The following is a 15,443-nucleotide window of genomic DNA, read 5'->3' as shown; positions in this document are numbered from 1 at the left end:
ACTTTATGCCTTTTGATTGGTGAATTTGATCCATTTACATTTAGAGCAATTATTGACATGTAAGGACTTACTGCCATCTTATTGTGTTTTGTTTGTTTGTTTTTTTGTTTTTGTATCTCCATTGCTTTTTTCCATCTGTTTCTGCTTACTTTTGTAAATTGGTGATTTACAATGGTGACATGCTCAATCTCCCCTTTTTTATTTTTTGTAAATCTCTAGACTTTTGCTTTGTGGTTACCATGAGGCTTACATAAAGCTTCTCATAGATACAATAATCCACTTTATACTAATGACAACTTATTTTCATTTGCCTTTAAAGGCTTTATTCTGTTCTGTTATATTTTTGATGTCACAATTTAGCTCTTTCTACTAACAAATTCATTAACAAATTGAAGTAGCTTAGTTATTTTTAATACATTTTTCCTTTAACCTTTACATTATAGTTAAGTGCTTAACACACCATTCTAATATAGCATTACCATCTTTTAATTCTGTTTATTTCTCACCTTTCCCAGGGTGTTGTGTACTTTCATATGTTTTTATGTTGCTATTTAGTGTCTTTTCACTTCAGATGAAGGACTCCTTTCAGTATTTCTTGCAAGGCAGATCTAGTGCTGGGAAGTCCTTCAGCTTTTGTTTTTCTGGAAGAGCCTTTATTTCGCCATCGTGTCTGAAAAATAACTTTGCCAGGTAAAATGGCTGGCAATTTTTAACTTTCAATATTTTGAATAGATCATTTCATTCTATCCTGGCCTATAGAGTTTCTGCCAAGAAATCTGCTGATAGCCTAATGGGGGTTACTTTTTTTCCACTCTCTGCCTGACTTTAAGATTCTTTTTTTTATCATTGATTTTGACAGTTCCACTGTCATGTGTCTTGGAGGTCTTTTTGCTTTGAGGTAATAGGGTGTTCTGTTAGCTTTGTGGACTTGTATGTCCAGTTCCTTCTCAAGGTTTGGAAGTTCTCAGCTAATATTTCTTTAAATAAACTCTGTATTTCCTTCTCCTTCTCTTCTCCTTTATTTTCTTGTAACTAAAATATTTCTCTATTCCTGTTCTCCAAGTCATCTATTCCTTCTTCCATCTGGTCTGCCCTGTTACTTAAGCTCTATTGCATCTTCATTTCACTTATGAATTCTTCAGCTTCAGAATTTGTTTTTTAAAAATAATTTCAATTCCTTAGGTAAAGAATTCATTCTCTTCAATAATTTTATTTATGAATTTAGTGAATTGCCTTTCTGAGTTTTCTTGTAACTCATTGAATTTCATCATAACAGCTATTTTGAATTCTTTTATCAGCTAAAACACAATATTCCATGCCTTATAGTTTGTTTGCTAGAGAATTATCATTTTTTAAAATGATACCTATTTCCTTGATTTTTCATAGTATTTGACAATATGTGTTTTTGTGTTCACATTTGAAGTAGCAGACACCTTCTTTAGTTACGAATTTATAGTAACTTTGTTTCTTGCAATTCAGGGGTCAGGCAGTTAGAAAATCTTTCTTTTGTATTCCAGAAGGTGGTGTTTCTCCTCAAGGCTGCACTTGGCAGCACATACAAAGAACTGTCAACAGAGTGGGAGGAGCTGTGATTAGCACCTGGGGCCTCATGGGGAGGTGGGTGGGTGGGAATGGACAGGGATAGATACTTTGGAGGGTGCCTGCTGCTAGCCCAGTAGGGGGATCCTTAGTGAGGCAAGGCACTACCAGCAGTCCATGGGCAGACCTCCTGCTTAAATCTAAAAGCAGAGAGCAGGAAATGCATTCTTTCAAGTGCCCTGTGATATTTCCCCAGTCATAGAGGTCCTTCCTCTAGGTGCAGCCCACACAACTGGAGTAGCCAGATGGTCAATCACTACTTTTGCTTTCCATCTCCTGTGCAGAATTTGCTTCTGATACTACTGAAAGCCCAGTGCCTTGCAGACACCCTAGGGAGTGGGGCCAGTTTGGTGATTTCCTCCATTTCCCATGCCTTGTCTCTATCCCACTATGATGGTGTGCTAGATTCCCTGGTGAGGTAAAATTGACCTCAAAAAATTCCCTATTGCCTGTGGGTATGTGCCCAGTTTTGTATTCTCCTGGTTCCCTTATTCTTGATTGTGGGGAGTGATGGTGGGGCAGGCTCATGGACTCTTTTGGATCCACTGTCCCCACTGAGGTCCTATCTGCCCACTTTTGGAGGTACAGATGGGTAGAAACTCCTGGATATTGTTATACTGTCCAGAGGAAGTTCAGGTTCATTGTGGATGTCTAATTAGTTGTAAATCTAAGGGGAAGGGAAAAAGGAATAACTGGCCTGATGCAGATGTCACTGTGATTAGCTCCTTTAATTGCCTTTACTTTTTTTTTAAGTTTATTTCTTTTGAGAGAGGGAGAGAGCAAGAATGAGCAGGGGAGGGGCAGAGAGAGAGGGAAAGAGAATCCCAAGCAAGCTTCACACTGATGGTGCAGAACCCTACACGGGGCTTGTACTCACAAACCATGATATCATGCCCTGAGCCAAAATCAAGAGTCAGACACTTAACCTACTGAGCCACCCAGGTGCCCCAAATTGCCTTTACTTTTAATTAATCATTAGCAATTTTGTCTAGAGTTGCACAATTAAAATTTATAAAATAGGGGATGCATAATGGTCTTGCTTAGATGATGTATGGTGACACTATTTATGAAATCGTTAAGGTACTTTTTTGCCAGGTACTGATATGTGTGTGTATCTCTTATGTTCATGTTACTTGGTTACATCTAATATTAGCACAAAGTAATTTAAAAAAAAAGCATAACATTGTGAGAAACAGAAACCCCAAGATTATGTTTATCAGGGATAAAAGTATGTATTTAACTCAAGGATCTGGGGTTGCCAAGGTATAACCCATGGAACAAATCCAGCTTGCTACCTGTTTTTGTATGTCTTATGGGTTAAGGATGGATCTACATTTTTAAATGGTTGCAAAAATAAGAATGGTATTTTGTGACATGAGAAAATTATATGAAATCCAAGTTTCATTGTCTACAAATAATGTTCTGTTGTGACACATCCATGTTTTTTCTTTCACATGTTGTCTATGACTACTTATGTGCTATGGCAGCAGAGTTGAGTAGTTACGACAGAAACTTTATGGCTTGTAAGGCTTAAAATATTTATTATCTGTCCCTCTACAGAAAAGTTTGCCCACCTCTGCCCTAAAAGAAACTAAAGTATTAGAAATAGATTAGGAACTTACTCCGAGGTACTTACGGCATTTCTGAAAGTCGAAACAAGAAGGTATGTTAATGGTAGTGTTTTTGGATTAGAAACACAGTTCTGTATTCCCATTTCCCGAATTCTTTGTTCTAAGTACCATTCAAGACACCTAGCAGGATATAGTGCTTTAGTAGGACAGCAGATCCCTCAGTATGATGTAAGAACCTGCTACTACTCACTACCTTTATGACTCTCACTGTGATCCAAGTTACTTTCATCTCTCTGATTGCTTTGATTTCACCCTTGCCTTCCATTGAGTCCCAATATAGCAGCCACAGGGATCCTTTTAAGATTCATGTCACCCTTCTGATTATGATTCACTTATAGCTTTCCATCTTTCTTGATTCACAGTCAAAGCCATTACAGCACCTCTCAGAAGAAAATACTGGAAGATCTGTCCCCTATAACTCACTAATAGCTTATCTTCATTGTATTATTTTATTCTATACCAGCCACCCTTGCTTTCTTGCTATCCCTCAAATAGTCTAAAAACATTCCTACTCCAGACTGGTTTACTCCTTGTCCTCTCTGCCTAAATTATTCTCCACCCAGATATCCACATGGCTGATCCTCTCACTTCTTTCATGTTCTATATAGTAGTTTTATCAATTGCTGAGAATGGGGTATTGAATTTCCCAGCTATAACTGAGTTTTTTCTCTTTCTCTTTTCAGTTCTATCAGTTTTTTCTTCCATATATTTTGAAGCTGTCTTGTTTTGTGCATACACATTTGGGATTTCTAGGTCTTCTTGTTGGATTTTTTTAAAATCATTATGTAATATCCCTTCTTGTTTCTGGTAAATTTTTACTCTGAGGTCTACTTTATGTGATATTAATATAGCTACTCCTGCTTTTAAAAAAATTAATGCTTCCATTGTATACATTTTCTGTCATTTTCTCTTTATTGTAAAATTTGGAGTTTCTTACAGATAGCATATAGCTGGGTCATTTTTAAATTTTTATTTATTTTATTAAATTTTAAAATTTTATTTATTTTACTTATTTTTAGAAGTTTTAATGTAATGTAAGTGCCTTAATCACCAAGTGCCCTCCTTAATCTCCATTACCTATATAACCAGTGCCCCCACCCACTTCTCCTCTGGTAACCATCAGTTTGTTCTCTATAGTTGAGAATCTATTTTGGGGGCACCTGGATAGCTCAGTCGGTTGAGCATCTGACTTCAGCTCAGGTCATGATCTCATGGTTTGTGAGTTCCAGCCCCACGCTGGGCTCATTAGCTGTTAGCCTGTCAGTGCAGAGCTTCCTTTGGATCTTCTGTCCCCCCCTCTCTCTCTCTCTGCCCCTGCCCTGCTTGCGTTCTCTCAAACATAAGTAAATATTTTTTTAAAAAAGAATCTGTTTCTTGGTTTGCCTCTGTCTCTTTTTTTTGTCCCTTTGCTCATTTGTTTTGTTTCTTAAATTCTGCATATCAGTGAAATCGTATGGTATTTGTCTTTCTGTGACTTATTTCATTTAGCATAATACACTAGCTCCATCCATGTCCTTGCAAATAGCAAGATTTCATTCTTTTTTATGGTTGAGTAATATTCCAGTGTGTGTGTGTGTGTGTGTGTGTGTGTGTGTAAACATACATATCTTCTTTATGCATTCATTCATCAATTGATGGTTACTTGGGCTGTTTCCATAATTATAGTGTTGCTATAAACATAGAGGTGCATATATCCACTTGAATTAGTGTCTCTGTATCCTTTGAATAAATACCCAGTAGTGTGATTGCTGGACTGTAGGGTAGTTCTGTTTTTAACTGTTTTTAATTTAAAGTTAATTTTTAACTTTAACATACAGTTTTCCAGAGTGACTGCACCAGTTTGCATTCCCACCAACAGTGCAAGAGGGTTCCCCTTTCTCCACATCTGTGCCAACATCTATTGTTTCTTGTGTTGTTGATTATAGCCATTCTGACAGGTGTGCGGTGATACCTCATTGTGATTTTGATTTGCGTTCCCCTGACGATGAGTGATGTTGACCATCTTTTCATGTGTCTGTTGGCCATCTGTATGTCTTTGGAAAAATGTCTATGTCTTCTGTCCATTTTTTAATTGGATTATTCATTTTTTTGAGGGTTGAGTTGGGTCAGTTTTTTAAATCTGCTCTGATAATTTTTTAAAAGCGATTACTTTTTTAGAACACTTTTAGGTTAACAGCAATATTAAGAGGATGGTATAGAGATATGGGAATATGCCCCCTGCCCACATGCAATTGCACAGCCTCCCCATTATTGTCTCCCACTAGAGTGGTACATTTGTCACAATTAATCAACCTATATTGACACATAGTGATCATTCAAACTCCATAGTTTGCATTATGGTTTACTCTTGGTATTGTACATTCTGTGTGTTTGCATAAATATATAGTAACATGTATACATTATTATAATATCATACAGAGTATTGTTACCACCCTGAAAATAATCTGTGCTCTGCCTCTTTATCCATCCTTATTCCTCTACTCCACCTGGCAACCACTGATCTTTTTATTGTCCTAGTAGTTTTGCCTTTTCAGAATGTCATGTAATTGGAATCATATAGTATGTAGCTTTTTCAGATTGGCTTCTTTTACCTGGTAATATGCATTTAAGTTTTTGCTGTGTCTTTTATACTTGATAGCTCTTTTCTTTTTAGCACTGAATAACATTCCATTTTCCAGATGTACCACAGTTTATTTATCCATGTACCTACTGAAGGACCTTTTGGTGCTTCCAAGTTTCTACCAATTATGAATAAAGTTGATGTCAACATCTGTGTGTAGGTTTCATGTGGTTATAGGTTTTCAGCTTCTTTGGGTAAATACCAAGAAGCATGGTTGCTAGATTGTTTGGTAACAGAAGTTTGTAATTTTTTTTTAAATTGTATTTTTTTAAATTGTATTTTTTAAATTGTATCAGCATACAATGCTATTACAGAAACATTGATTGTATTCCCTATGCTGTACCTTTTATCTCTGTGACTTATTCATTTCATAACTGGAAGACTATATCTCTCATACCCCTTTCACCCATTTTTTTCATCCCCCAGCCCCACTTCTCTCTAGCAACCATCAGTTTGTTCTCTGTATTTATAGGCCTGATTCTGCTTTTGTTTGTTTATTCATTTGTTCTGTTTTTTTAGAATCTCCATATAAGTGAAATAATATGGTATTTGTCTTCTTTGACTTACTTGACATTGTTATTTTTTAAAATTATGTACTCAACATAGTATCTTCTAGGTTTACCCGTGGTGTTGCACATGGCATGATCACATCCTTTTTGTGGCTGTATAATACTCTCTCTGTATATCACCTTTTTCTTGTTCATTTGTCTATTGATCATCACTTAGGTTGCTTCTGTATCTTGACTATTGTAAATGATTCTGCGATAAACATAGGGGTGCATATACCTTTTCAAGTTAATGTTTTGTTTCCTTTGGGTAGATTATTGGATCACATGATATTTCTTTTAATTTTTTGAGGAACCTCCATACTGTTTTTCACGGTTCAAAACAATTTACAATAGTGCAGCAGGATTTCTTTTTTTCCACGTCCTCAACACTTGTTATTTCTTGTGGTTTTGATTTTAGCCATTCTGACAAGTGTAAGGTGATATCTCATTGTGGTTTTGATTTGTTTCCCTGATAATTAGTGGCATTGAACATCTTTTCATGTATCTGTTGGCCATCTGTATCTCTTCTTTAGAAAAATATTTAGTTAATCCTCTGCCCATTTTTAAATTAGATTGTCTGTCTTCAGAAGTTCTTAATTTTATTGAGTAATAGCTTATCAATTATTTCTTTCGTGAGTCATGCTTTTGGTATTATATCTAAAAAGCCATTACCATACCCAAAGTTATCTGGCTTTTCTCTGATGTTATTTTCTAGGAGTGTTATAGTTTTAAGTTTTACATTTAGGTCTGTGATCCATTTTGAGGTAATTTTTGTGAAGAGTGTAAGGTATGGGAGAAGATATTTGTTTTCTTTAAGTGGATGTCCAGTTGTCCTAACATCATTTGTTGAAAAGAATATCTTTGCTCCATAGTATTGCCTTTGCTTCTTTGTCAAAGTTAACTATATTTATGAGGGACTGTTTCTGAGATGCCTGTTCTGTTCCACTGGTTTATTTGTCTATGTGTTCAACAGTACCACACTATCTGGATTACTGTAGCTTTATCAGGTAAATCTTGAGGAAGAGTAGTATCAGTCCTCCAACTTTGTTCTCCTTCAACATTGTATTGGCTGTTCTGGGTCTTTGGATTTTTCACATAAATTTTACAATCAGTTTGCCAATATCCAAAAAATATCTTGCTGGGCAAGATGGCATTGCACTGAATCTATAGATTAAGTTGTGAAGAATTGATATCTTGACAATATTGAGTCTTCCTATTCATTCATGAACATGGAATAGCTATTTATTTGGTTTTTCTTTGGTTCTATTTATAAGAGTTTTGTTAGTCTTTGTTTTTTAATTGGTACATTTAGACCAATAGGTTTGTGCTTTTTTTTATGGAAACACAAATTTTTGTAGTTTGCCTGAATGGTATGAATGGCAAGTCCCAAAAGATTCTTTCAAGGAGAAGTCAGAAAAGGCTTTCGAAGTACTGCTCTTTACCCTTTTTCTCTGAACAGCAGTGGTGGTTCAGATTTAGGTACTTTATGAAGGAGAAGACAAAGAAAAAGCCTTTCTTTTTGTGTTCAACTCTATTCTAGTTAGTGTTTTCTGTTTCCATGTGCAGTCTGTCCCTCCTAAAACTCTCACTTACATTCATTATCTTCTCATTATATGCTTTCCACTTTTTATCTTTTGGATTTTGTTTTGTGACCATAAAGTTTCAGATTGAAATATAAATTTCTTAGTGTGCTATTTCCATGGTCTTTCCTGTGATCTGACCCCAACATATTTTATGAACATTGTTTCCCTTTGTTCCTCTTCTGTAACTTAATAGTGTAACCAGCTGAACAACTTTTTTTCTTTGTTCTTGCCCTTCTCTGGGACTTTGTTATACCACCCATTACCCCCAAATAATTTGTAAATTAAAGGAATATTAGAAAGTATGGAGGAGAAGAGATGGAATATAATCTAACTCTCCAGGTTCAGAGTGGCCAGGTGTCAAAAGTATCAGTGCGAATAAAGCAACCCAGATGTTACAGAGGACCAGGGGAAACTGAGAAAGACAATTAGAACTTACCAGCTGATACTGGACCAATTACTAAAAAAGAAAATAAAATACATTATTAGTTTTTAAAATTATGTACTCAGTTCCTATTGAAAATCTACTTGGAATATTGGAAAAGGACTATTGGGAAACATTAAATCTTATATAAATATGCTATCCCTTATTAATTCAATATTAGCTACACTTTAATAATGTAAATAGGTAGAATTTTTTGGAAGACCTGTTTGGTGGATTATATGAGTAAAACTTAGTTTTTTTAATGAAATATTTTTTTAAACACTCTTAACCATGCCAAGGGTCACAGCCTTGAAGGAGACTGGTTACCAGTTAAAGGTTACTAAAGTTCCTTCTTCATCTTCTTCACTGTATTTCAACATTTTATCTCCCTTGCAAACCTCTATCACCATGTCAGCTTTCATTGTATTCCTTTTTGCAGTATAGAAAGATTATTTTAACTATCAATTTAAAAACTTTTCTCACGATCATTTATCTCTGTTTTTTTTTCTTTCTGATAATCTCTAGGGTTAAATCCAGATTCTAAATCCATTTTAAGAGGTAGCATGAGTCATAAATTCAGCAATGTTATAAGATATAAAAATCAATGTGTAAAAATCTGTTGCATTTCTATTCACCAATAATGAGGCAGCAGAAAAAGAAATCAAGGAATCAATCCCATTTGCAATTGCACCAAAATAATAAGATACCTAGAAATAAACCTAACAAAAGAGGTAAAATCAGATCTGTACTCTGAAAACTATAGAACGCTTATGAAAGAAATTGAAGACAAAGAAATGGAAAAACATTCCATGCTCATGGATTGGAAGAACAAACATTGTTAAAATGTCTATATCACCCAAAGCAACCTACACATTTAATGCAATCCCTAACAAAAACCATCAACAGTTTTTGCAGAGCTAGAACAAACAATCCAAAAATTTATGGAACCACAAAAGACGCTGAATAGCGAAAGCAGTCCTGAAAAAGGAAAACAAAACTGGAGGCATCACGATTCCAGATTTCAAACTTTATTACAAAGCTGTAGTCATCAAGACAGTATGATACTGGCACAAAAACAGACCTATATAGTTCAGTGGAACAGAATAGAGAACCCAGAAATGGACCCACAATTATATGGCCAACTCATCTTTGACAAAGCAGGAAAGTTTATCCAATGGAAAAAGAAACAGGCTCTTCAACAAATGGCATTGGGAAAACTGGACAGCAACATGGAGAAGAATGAGACTGGACCATTCTCTTATACCATACACAAAAATAAATTCAAAATGGATGAAAGACCTAAATGTGAGACAGGAAACCATCAAAATCTTAGAGGAGAACAAAAACAGCACCCTCTCTGAACTCAAGCAGAGCAACTTTTTACTGGACATGTTGCTGAAGGCAAGGGAAACAAAAGCAAACATGGAACTATTGGGACTTCATCAAGTTAAAATGCTTCTGCACAGCAAAGGAAACAATCAATAAAACTAAAAAGCAGCCTACAGAATAGAAGATATTTGCAAACCACATATCTGATAAAGGGTTAGTATCCAAAATCTCTAAAGACCTTCTCAAGCTCAACACCCAAAAACCAGACTAGTTTGGTTAACTATAAATCTAGTTAACTAAATCTAGTTAACAAATAGGCAGAAGAAATGAATAGACAGTTTTCTAAAGAAGACATACAGATGGCCATCAAGACACATGAAAAGATGCTCAACATGACTTATCATCAGGGAAATACAAATCAAAACCACAATGAGATACCACCTCACACCTGTCAGATTGGTTAAAATTAACAATACAGGAAACAACAGGTGTTGGCAAGATGCAGAGAAAGGGGAACCCTCTTGCGCTGCTGGAGGGAATACAAACTAGTGCAGCTACTTTGGAGAATAGTATGGAGGTTCCTCAAAAACCTAAAAATACAGCTACTGTACAATCCAGCAATTGCAATTTTAGGTATTTATCCAAAGGATACAAAAATACATATTAAAAGGGGTACATGCTCCCCAATATTTATAGCAGCATTATCAATAATAGCCAAACTCTGGAGAGAGCCCAAATGTCCATCAACTGATGAACGGATAAAGAAGATGTGGCGTGTATGTACAATGGAGTATTACTCAGCCATGCAAAAGAATGAATTCTTGCCATTTGTAACAATGTGGATGGAACTTGAATATATTATGCTAAGCAAACTAAGTCAATCAGAGACAAATGCCATATGATTTCATTCATATGTGGAATTTAAGAAACAAAACAGTTGTGGGAAGTAGGGTGTGGGGAAGAAAAGTGAGGGAAACAAACCACAAGAGACTTAACAATAGAGAAAAAACTGAGGGTGGAAGGGGGCTGGAGGATGGAAGGAGGCGGGTGGGGCATGGGCTTAGATGGGTGATGGGTACTAAGAAGGGCACTTGTGATGAGCACTGGGTGTTGAATTCTATTCCTGAAACCAATATTGCACTCTACATTAACTAACTAAAATTTAAATTAAGAAAAAACAGAAGTAGAATGAGTTAGACAGTAGGAAGTAGACAGTAAAAAGTAGAATGAGTTAGACAGTAAGTGTGGAATAGGATACAGTAAGGATTATAACTATTATCATAAGTGAGAAATCCCCAAAGCTTCAATTTCCTGATCCTCTTTAACAGTCCTAAATCTTTCAAGGTAGTTATCTTTAGTGTCAGCAAAATGGAGTCAAGTTTAGCTGCTCTTCATTATCAGTTTTTATGCGAATTTAAAACTCTACAAGAGCTAGCAATGATTATTTAGATTTCACTCATTTATTTCTTTCCTGTTTCGATCTCTTATCTCATAATGTCTTTGTTCTGTTCTTCACTTTCCATAATATTATTATTCTAGGTCCATCCTTTATTTACTGATTCCTTGTCATACTTAAAAAATACCTGAAGTAAAGTCTTATTATTTTAGGAAATTTGTTCTATTTTTTTAATAAGTCCATATAATATCTGTCCTCCTTATCCTTTGCATCAGTAGATTTTTCACTTAAAATCAGTAATTTTAGGAAATGCAGAAAAATCTGACAGCAAAGAGAAGATGGAAAAGTATGCCACTTAAGTTTGCGTTAACAGAAGCGATTTCAGCCCATGGCAGCATGAAACCTGAACCCTGTGGGAGTCCAAAGGATGCTAGACTTGCCAAGCAGCAGTATTGGTGGGTTTGGGGAAAAAACTAATCAACCTAACACAAAATTTAAGCTCACCAAAATTCAGTAACTAATCATATTCTTTATAGCAGATGAGGAAAAGAATTCCTGAAACTGTCCTCCTTCCTAAGAAGGAAGCTGCCAAGAAATACAGTAAATCCACTCTTCCATCGTTTTGTTCGGTAGCTTTAGGCCAAAGGGCAAAGCTGGAGGCATCAGTATATCCCCAACTTTGTATAAACTGCAGCAGAGTGGTGGGGGATGGCATGCAATAACTATTATTGTTATGCTATTAGGAGTTATTAATAGATATTAGTTTCTAGTTAGTATCAAATATTAATTTCGTATAATTATTGATAAGCATTACTTATGAGTTTTAAGCTAATAGTGACTGTAAAGACTGTTACAATAAATTAAAAATTTATTCTTTGCTTATAGGTCATTTAGAAAAGAGTTGAAATACAGTCATTAGATAAAAATGGCTGGCTTTTTTTTGAGGTGGAGGGAATATGGAAAGCTGCTGAGAGATAGGCAGCTGGTGAGTTTATACAGAAAGTTTTATCCAAGTCAAAGTCATACCTCCACCTAGTGTCTTGAACAGAATTTGTCTTAATTCTAGTGCTCTTAAAAATAGTAAGAATGGGCAAATGTTATATAATCTGATAAAAATACCCAGCTCTTTCACAATACTTAAAGTGATTGCACTAGCTTATTTCAACTTTGAGGCTCTTTATGACTCCCAAATAAAGGGCTAAAACTACTAGAGGTACTTCACAATCCTCCATCAAACACATAAAAATATACAGCATAGGGAACATAGTCAATGATATTGTGACAGATGGTAGCATAATGTATAGAGTTTTCCAATCACTGTGTTGTACACTTGAAACTAATATAACATTGTGTGTCAATGTACCTTAATAGAGAAAAAAAAATAGGTCCTCTTTGGAAAGATTAATAAAAAAAAAAACCTTAATAAATAATACTTAAGTAACAGTATAAATAAATAATAGATAAAATAAGAAAATAATAATAAATAAAAAGTTGATAATTTAAAAAAAAACCTTAATTAAAAAAAGACAAATAAGTCCTCTTTGGAAGGATTATTTTAGAAGAGTAACATGGGGCGCCTGGGTGGCTCAGTCGGTTAAGCGTCCGACTTCAGCTCAGGTCATGATCTCATGGCTCGTGAGTTTGAGCCCCTCGTAGGACTCTGGTGCTAACAGCTCAGAGCCTGGAGCCTGCTTGGGATTCTGTGTCTCCCTTTCTCTCTGCCCCTCCCATGCCTGCACTCTGTCTCTTTCTCTCTCAAAAATAGATAAACATTAAACAATTTTTTTCAAAAAGTAATATAGTCTCTCTGCCTAATTGGGTTGGTGAGGTCATCATCCTTCAGTAACTAGAACATAAAAACTTTAAGTCTATTTTAGGTGATATAGATAAGGATAGGGAAATATACACAATTCTTAGGAGATTGGGAAAAAAATTCCACATTCTCGGGTGAGTTTTGAAAAAGTGTTTCTCTTGAAAATCATCCACTGAAAAGTATGCTAAAGTAGACACTTTGAAGCACTAGTAGGAGGAAGGAATCAGGTGTTGCCACATTTGAACTTAGCTTTCGACTTTCATGCCCTTTCTCTTTTGGCTGAGAGAAGATAACTAGAGATAACACAAATTAAAGCTTTAGAGAAATTAAATAATTCACCCAAAGCACATATCTGGTTAAGTGTTTTAGCTGGGATTTGAAACTAGGTCCATCTGATTACCTGATTAACCATTGCAGTATATTACCTTAGCATTTTTTTTACAGATTAATATCATGCAAATAATTAAAAAAATAATTTTTACTAATTAATATCATGCAAAACCCCCCAAACAAATAATATCATGCAAATGGTTTTATTCCATATTTAGAATTATTCCTTAGAGCATCTCTCTTGAAATGGAATTATGAGTTTAAGGGAAACTGTATTTCATTGTACCTTGCAATATACTGAAAGTTTGCTTTCTAAAAGGTTACAGAAATTTAAATGGGGTCAGTGGTGTATGATGAATGTATAATTTTTCCCAAAGCATTGCTGTCATTGCTTTAAAATTTTCTTTTTATTCGCTGAGGAATACTACCTCAGTGTTTTAATATTCATCTATCTATCAATCAATCTATCTATCTATCTAAACATTGGGCATACTATAGTTTGTAAATTCATCTGTAACTTAAAGAGGTACTAGATAATGGGGATATAAAGGGGATTGAGAATGTGAATGTGAAATCCTTTACTTAAAGGAAATTTTTCTAAAGGACACTGGAATTAAGAAATAGGTGAATGATCACTTACCAATAGGTATTGGAGTAACTGGCAGAATAATATGAAACAAAAATATATTAGCAGAATTTTTGGATCAAGAATATAGTTTCCTTTTTTTCTTTTCCCAAGATATTAGCAAATAGATGTTTGGAAGACGGCCAAACCCCCCAGTAAAAACATCCGTAATGAAATAAGAGGGATTAGTATTTCTTTTGTGGTACAGGAATAGTTTCATTCTCATGTAACTGGCTTTCTTATATTTCATTTTAGTAGAAAGGCAGAGTAGGCTAGAATACATGTCCTTAGGTCATTCTTTTTCTTTATCACCTAGTATGGAGGATTTAAATCCCACAGAGAACTGTTAAATTGTAAATTTGAATGCTAATTATCATTATTCTTTTTCATTTTTACACCTAAGATATCTTCCTGATTTTTCCTCTGCCCCTTGTTGGTATTTCCACATTTGTGATATTCCACCTTATGTATCTTTCCTTTTATTTGTTATTAAAAGCTATTTGCAATTGGTTTTAGAAACAAAATTTGTTTCTTTTATAGTCTCTTAGTCAAATGTTTATTCTTTCTATTGAGTGATAACCTAGTAGGTTGCCAAGAGGGAGAGGAAATATTTATAAACACAAGAAATTGAATGGAAATGGTCAGAGTTAGAAAAAATTTTCTCCTTATTTTGGGAACCCATCTTGTACCAGATTTAGGAAGAGAAACAGAACTTATTGATAGGTACTGCTACATATGCTAAAATCCAAACACAAGTTATTAGGATAGGTTGATATTGATAACAAAATTTACATTGACGTTAATCTTACTGATACTGTTTCCAGACGGGAATTTCTAGAATGAAAAAGGGAAAGCAAACTCTAGCCTTTCACATGAGTTATCTTAGTCTCTCTTTTCCAGTAACATAGTCATTTTGAAAGAGTGGCAAGGAACTGACTGGTTTTCCTTTTATCATCCAGTTTCTTTTGGAAATTGAATACCACAGAGCTGGAAAAGCCTTATTTTCTATATATTTTTGCTTTCATTTTCATTCTACTCCCTTCTTTCATTTGCTTACTCTGAGTTTTCCCACTTTTCTCCGTCATTTATACCTTATATTTAGTTGAAAATGTATTTTGTTGAAAAGTAGAGTCAATCCGAAGAGATTTTCATCTCACTCTTAATTATTTCTTTTTATCAGTTTCATTTTCCAGACATTATTCAGTAATCCAAGAGACAAAACGTTGGTTGAGGTGTAAGCAAAGATCAGTGCACAGGAGCAGCTCCAGCCAGTCAGAAATGAGGATAAATCCTACTTTTCCTGCCTCCCTCCTCAGGCCATAGTTTATGATCTCTGTTATGTCCTTATCATGAGTGTTAAGCATGTAAAGTCTTGCTTTAGGTAGGACATTTTAGCTTACTAGGAAAAAAAATCAACATGATTGATTTTTCCACCAATCTGTGGTTTGTGTTTTGTGAAAAAATGATAAATATTCCAGTAGAATTCTGAGGAGAGAGAGGGTGTGAGAAATAGAAATGTCAATCTTTCTTTTGAAATGGAAACAGCTA

Source organism: Lynx rufus, unplaced genomic scaffold (assembly GCF_022079265.1).
Source record: "Lynx rufus isolate CCGP_SWC_20201006 ecotype Redwood Valley unplaced genomic scaffold, mLynRuf1.p SCAF_6, whole genome shotgun sequence".
Lineage (NCBI taxonomy): Eukaryota > Metazoa > Chordata > Mammalia > Carnivora > Felidae > Lynx > Lynx rufus.
This window is presented reverse-complemented; position numbering follows the sequence as displayed.